At 35.3% G+C, this 7147-nt stretch overlaps 1 protein-coding gene across 2 annotated transcripts in view; it reads right to left on the minus strand.

Moving 5' to 3' along the window:
* Nucleotides 1-7147, minus strand: part of LOC106466701 (matrix metalloproteinase-21-like) — a 53003-nt gene that overhangs the window by 34759 nt on the left and 11097 nt on the right. Inside the window, exon 1 of one of the 2 annotated variants that reach the window (XM_022394776.1) lies at nt 2707-2791. The exons of the other annotated variant lie outside the window; for it this stretch is intronic. The gene's annotated coding sequence lies outside the window, so the exon portion shown is untranslated. Of the gene's footprint in view, nt 1-2706; nt 2792-7147 lie in introns of those variants that run through there. 2 annotated transcript variants of the gene reach the window in all.

Here is a 7147-nt window from a genome sequence, read left to right on the forward strand (position 1 = left end):
GCCTACTTAGAGCAAAAATTAAAAAATCAACCTGGTAATGATTGTATCTAATTTGATATATTGTTCTTCCTGTTAAATTTATTACATGACACAATTAAACTACTATTGCTTTCAGTATCACACGCAGTGACTCATACTAATCGATATCGTAAACTGGCTTGTTTCAGTGATCATTTTTATTTTTTAAACTTCCTGTACTGTGATCATCATGGAACTTTCAGGTGTTTTGGGCTACGTCTTTGAGAGAGTAAAAAACCAAAAAAAAACCTTACTTTATTAATTTTCCCATTTGCAGAAGTTTGACAGCCATTTTAATATCCTCCTTGCCAGAGTTTGTACTTCCCCAATATTGGTCGCCATGAAATTTCCGAGGGACCTCGGGTATGGCCCGGAACTTCCGAGGGCTCCCGAGTATATTCCACACTTCAAGGACACCTTTCCTGTACAAGTTACATAAACTAGGGACCAGCAAAACCTTTGTAAAAAGGTTACGGGCTTTCAGTAGTATATAAATGGCTACATTATAGTTTGTTTGTTTGTTATTAAGCACAAAGCTACACAAAGGGCTATCTGTGCTCTGCCCACCACGGGTATCGAAACCCGGTTTCTAGCAGTGTAAGTCTGGAGACATACCGTTGTGCCACTGGGGCTACATTATAATATACAACCTATAAATATGAAATACGCTATTTGTTGGTAAGGCTTAACCAGAGTTTGTGGTGGGTGTTGTTGACTAGCTGCCTTCCCTGTCTATCACTTCTAAATTAGGGACGACTAGCGCATATAGCCCTCTAGCAGTGACTTGCACGGGGGGGGGGGAATCAAGCCCCTGCCCTTACGCCCTCAAAGTGACCTTTTCTTCTCTGTCATAAAAATTGTCAACAACTACGAAAAGATACACCCGATTCCACGTCACGCTTGCTTAGGAAAACCAACAACAAAGATTCCAGCATTGAAATTAATGATAAATACATTTTTTTAAAAATATGCTGTTAATTGTTAATACGTAATAATTCAATATTTAGTTTTGGATCATCAAATGTTTATAAGACTAACTGAATAAGAATAAAAGAGAATCTGTTTGTTTCTATGTTTTTTTTATACCCTAGATGTACCAGGGGCACCCAACCCACAGACCCCATAGTCTCCTCTAATACGCATCCATATGCTAAGCTAACATTGTAAAACAATCTTTAAAATATAAATATATAATGAATAAACTGAAAATAGTCTATTATAATAACACTGTCTTCGTTTGTCCTGAAGATGCGCGCGCATCTTCCTATATAAATGCGCATGCACTTTCATTTCAACGGTTGTAAACAAAAGGCGGATGTAAATATACTTTACTAAACATTTTGTACACCAACACATTAAAAGCTTAAAGTTTTTTTTTTTTTAAAAAAGACCTAACGTTAGGTCGTGGAATTATCTTATTACAAGTTTATTTATCGATAGTATTAAGTACTGTAAAGTTTAACCCTAACTAAACTAAAGCAAAAAACGTACACAATTTATAGTGTTAATTTATCTGTATTGAATATAGACCGTACTTAATAAAGGCTTAACTAGTGTTAGGCCCAAGACAAGTGGACTTCCTGTATTTGAAGAAGTACTGTTACAATATAGACACCAATTTGACCTAGAATGTTTTGCTAGTTATTACATTAAGAAACTTATCCAGTACTATTAATGAAACAAATGTTAAAGAAGTTAACATTAAAGACAGAATGTATATACTTTGACTAAAAGATACAAAAACGTAGTAATTTCCTTACGGCATTTCTCAGATTCCTTGCCCTTAAAAAGGCGAGACAGCAATTTACGTAAAGCTGTACATTATCTTTCCTCGCTAACAACGTCTAGTGACCAATAATGAATAACAACGTATTTAGTCATCTATTGGAAGATAATATACAGAACGTGTCAATTAACATAATCTTTAGCCACATTTCTGAACAACAATACGTGCGTTACATCTTGGAAATGTAGTAAACAGGCTAATATGGTAAATCTGGAAATGTAGTAAACAAGCTAATATGGCTAATCTGGAAATGTAGTAAACAAGCTAATATGGCAAATCTGGAAATGTAGTAAACAAGCTAATATGGCAAATCTGGAAATGTAGTAAACAAGCTAATATGGCAAATATGGAAATGTAGTAAACAAGCTAATATGGCTAATCTGGAAATGTAGTAAACAAGCTAATATGGCAAATCTGGAAATGTAGTAAACAAGCTAATATGGCTAATCTGGAAGGAACGACGAATAGTATGATGAATTATCAGTTGACATCACTATTGAAAGCAATCTATCTAGGATATTGCTACACTTATTACATGTTACACAGTAACTGGTTATCGCTACACCTGTTACAGCCTCGTTATTTATTGTTGCACATTTTACATACTACCTTTATTGCTTGTTACACAGCAACTGTTTATCGTTACACCTGTTATAGCCTCGTTACCGGTGATTACACATTTTACATGTTACACTTACTACTTATTAATCGAACAGAGTTTATTTGTAAATAATTATCGTCCGTTTAAAAATGATTATTGATAAAGCTTAAATAGTCAACAGTATACACTTCAGCAGTGCTTCCTTCCAATTACCCACAATGCTTGTTTCCCTAACTATGTAACACCGAATTTGCTAGATCTTAAAAACAAAACCAAAAACAAGTTAGTAATAAATACAAACAAATCTTGCAGACGATATTATAGTTGTAATCCCCAGTTCATCATTGGACGATATAAGAAATAGCAGTCGAGTGACTGCGCATGAGTCTGACACTGGTGACGTACTACAGTAAGAAACTTGACAGCAAGGAATACAAGAACCGTGCGATATCTTCTTTTTAATTATACGGTAGCTGGTAAAGTGAAACACGATCATGTTATTAGCAAATAAAACTAATGCTGAAGGTTGAAAAACGCCCCCTGCTGGTATCGTAAGATCTCATAATATTAATTAATTACAGTTGCTTGTCGTATTTTTTGTCGATGTCAGATGTTAGTTTTCCGGTGGTTGCAGTTTGATTCATATACGCTGGTAACAGGTGTTATTATTGTTATTATTTTGTTGTTTTTACATTGGAACTTTAAACATCACAGGAAACTTTTGAAGACTTCAAAGTACTTTCAGTTTATATATATATATATTAATTATAACTTTACAATCTACTTTAAAGTTTATTAGGCAAACAAAATCATTTTGACATTAGAGCTTTAAATAAAATCAGGAGATATTTGAATATTAGAAAATACTTTCATATGTTTGATTCTTAACAGTGCAAAAAAATAAATAAAAAAACGTATACAAATCACATTGCGCTAGCATTCCCAAATTTTGAATTGATGAACTGTTCTTTCTTGGGATATTTGGATTTGACTATTACTCTTATACCGCGTCTACAGCTCTAAAGTGTAGCAACTGGACGTGAACCTTGGAATCTTTTATTCACTGTCTTGTACACTAACCACTATGAAACTGTTGGTCATACCGTGCTTGTAAAAAAATGTATTTCACAAGACGTGCAACGATAAAAGATTTTTCGCAGAGTCTTTTCTCGGAAGAATTTAAACATATTTTCAGCATTTTCGAGGATGGAAGAATGATAAAGCATCATAGTAACGATTAATGAGTTTTTCATTGGTCACAAGACGTCGTTAGGGAGGACTGAGAAAAGTTTTGCTTATACATGGTTATATTAATGTTACATTGTCCAACAAAAATCCACGACAGTTCTTCCATTATCATTATTGGTTATGATGTTCAATATACATAAGCTTATTATTTTTTATTTTTTTTACATTATTTTACTTTTATTATAAAAGAGTTATATGCACTGTTAGCTTGGTATATGGACTAACCCAAATCTCTCAAGCTGGCCGAACCTCGAGATATTATTGGGTTTACGGCCGAAAATATCGTTAAGAGCGAGGGTACCCAACTGATGAAACAGTACATTCTAAAGTTTGATTATAAACGTAAAGAAAGTATATTCAATTAGCTATTCTCGTTACCAGGTTAGTTTTTAGTTTTGCTTCTTAGTAGGTAGCTTGCGGTGTTTCGGAAGTTAATATTAATAGCATAAAACACAGCGGAAATTGTAGTAGCGCCCTCTTCACACTAGAAACGTCCACATTGGGACAAGTAAAAGAGAGAGATGTTGAAAATACTACGATGTTTCACTTATCATTAAGTGGATAATTACAAATCCATGCCCGTGTTAAAAGGCCACTTAATTTTGGTTAGCACTACTTTGACGTCGTTTAGCAGATACTTCGGTTTGGAATGCAGAGATAGCTAGGGTGTCGCAGTATCGCTCCCATTCCTCTTCGTAAAGATTCTTAAAACACGTGCACGTCAGGGAAGGGTTCACGTTTTTCATCACCACGCTCACATTAGAGACCAGTATCACCGAAATGTGAAACAACATGTGACCTGGCAGTTAAGAGAGTTTCTCCACAATATAAAAAGTTGCCGGAAACTAAGAATTGTTACAAGTTGTTTCGTTGCTGTTCTTAATTCATGAACAGTAAAGCCCCTCGTCTTTAAGAACTTAAAACAAGTAGAACTTATGTTGGAATTATGAAAGACTCACAAACAACTGCCAACGCAAGACTCGTTAAACATCAACGATATATAAAACATATATAACAGATCATGTGGAAATTGAATAAACGAAAAATATTAAAATAAGCTGGTCTGTTTTGAATTTCGCGCAAAGCTATCTGCGCTAGCCGTCCGTAATTTAGCAGTGAAAGACTAGAGAGAAAGCAGCTAGTCATCACCATCCACCGCCAACTCTTGGGCTACTCTTTTACCAACGAATAGTGGGATTGATCGTAACATTATAACTCCCCACGGCTGAAAGGGCGTGCATGTTTGGAGGGATGGGGATTCGAACCCGCGACCTGCAACTTGCGAGTCGAGCACTCTGACCACCTGGCCATGCAGGGCCTAACAAGAAGCAAAGCCCCTAAGGGGTAAGTCTGAAGGATTATAATGCTAAAAACCGGGTTTAGATACACATCGTGGGCACTACAGAGATAGTCCATTATATCTGTTATATGTTAACTCTCCTCACAAGAGTTTCTATTTAATAAATAAACGTTAGTCATCCCTCCATTCATTTAACAGAGGTAGCTTTAATTATATTTCGTTAGGCACAAGATCCTAATAAATATACTTAGTACTACGAAAATTGTTTAATCCCGAAGTCTAAGTTCAAGGGAGGTCCAGTTCAATCTACATTTTAATCAACGTGTGTTATTGAGTGATACTAGTTTCGGAGAATTCTACTCCTCATCAGTAACTATGAACAAGAGGGATAAGCTGGACCTATATCATAGTGAAAAGTATCAAACATACTATTGGTGCGAGCGTGCTTTGTATTCACTATCCAGTGTACAGGTTTTCTTCATAGGGAATATATGGCACAGGAATCTGCGGGTCGCGGGTTCGAATCACCGTCCCATCAAACATGCTCGCCCTTTCAGCTGTGGAGGAGTAATATAGTGACGGTCAATCCCACTATTCGTTGATAAAAGAGTAGCCCGAGAGTTGGCGGTGAATGGTGATGACTAGCTGTCTTCTCTCTAGTCTTTCGCTGCTAAATTAGGGACGGCAAGCGCAGATAGCCCTCGTGTAGCTTTGCGCGAAATTCAAAAACAAACAAACATAGATAATGTAAAGTATGTTCACACCAACAGTATGTTTGACACAAGATCCCAAGTTTCCGAGTAATTCAACTACAATTATTTTAAAGGTGTAAATAGTTATTCTACACGTTGTATCTTATTATGGAATTTTTTTCTTCACATTTATTAAAAAAAAAAGTTTTATTTTTTTTCCGTGGACGAATTTACTTTCTATAGTCTGTTAAATGAGTTTTCTGCCCTTTGGTTTCTGATAAAGAACTTCTTTAGAAATAAGGCTTAAGTAACCATGATTTTTTTTTCAATTAGTAGAAGAAATTGGTTATGTTGTTTGTCGTCCACACTTTCTAGCAGATCTGTTTATATTTTTTATCTGTACAGCAGATTAACATTCTCAAGAAACCTTAACTTCCTCCTTTAAACTTCGATAACTGGATGCAGATTCCCCCTTCTGTATGGACGCGAATATTCAATGTAGATTGTTTCACTTTGCTCTACCTTCACTAATATGGCTTAAGCATGTTAGTCTTGGTCGGGAAAGAAACTGTCCCGGATGTAACTATGTTACTGGATCTCTCATACATGTATACCTAAACTGTCCCGGATGTAACTATGTTACTGGATCTCTCATACATGTATACCTAAACTGTCCCGGATGTAACTATGTTACTGGATCTCTCGTACATATATACCTAAACTGTTCCGGATGTAACTATGTTACTGGATCTCTCATACATATATATTTAAACTGTTCCGGAAATGATGATTTGATAAGTTTCATCTTTAAAACACGTACCTTGATCTCAGGTTACGGCTGCGTTAATTTTGATTTATAGGTATTTATTTAATTTTGATAACAAGCGTCTCAAAATACAATTATGTAACTTAATCCATCATATTAGCCTAAGAAGTTTTATTAAAAATAGTATCAACTACACAACTGAAATTTTAAAAACTTGTTTCTTGGAAATTCAATTTGTTGTTACGTCAAATTCAGTTGCTCTGCTTAACTATTTTCCTTAATGAAAACTAAAAAGTGTGACTTGTTTTTAGAACAGTTAATCTCCTGGAGATCTTTCGTTTGAACTTCCAAGTTGAAGAAATATTCGATAACCTATTGATTTTCACGTACAATTTTACTGTGTATTAATAACCTCTCTCTCTCTAATAATTGTTTACATAGTCTAGTGATTGAATAATTTTATTCTCACCGAAATCTATGGTTATCCTGACAAACAAACGCTGTAATGACTTAGATATGAAATATATCATTTCGACTAGAATATAATTCTGAATAACCTCGGTGTCGTGGTTGGTCCTGTTAGTGATACGTAGCTAACTAGTCTTGCATCACTTGTTATCCAACAGTGGAACAGGGACATATCAGCCTTTCTCTTAGTTTGCAACAATCTGTTAGTGATACGTAGCTAACTAGTCTTGCATCACTTGTTATCCAACACTGGAACAGGGACATATCA

The sequence above is a fragment of the Limulus polyphemus genome, unplaced genomic scaffold, assembly GCF_000517525.1.
Source record: "Limulus polyphemus unplaced genomic scaffold, Limulus_polyphemus-2.1.2 Scaffold2349, whole genome shotgun sequence".
Classification (NCBI taxonomy): Eukaryota; Metazoa; Arthropoda; class Merostomata; order Xiphosura; family Limulidae; genus Limulus; species Limulus polyphemus.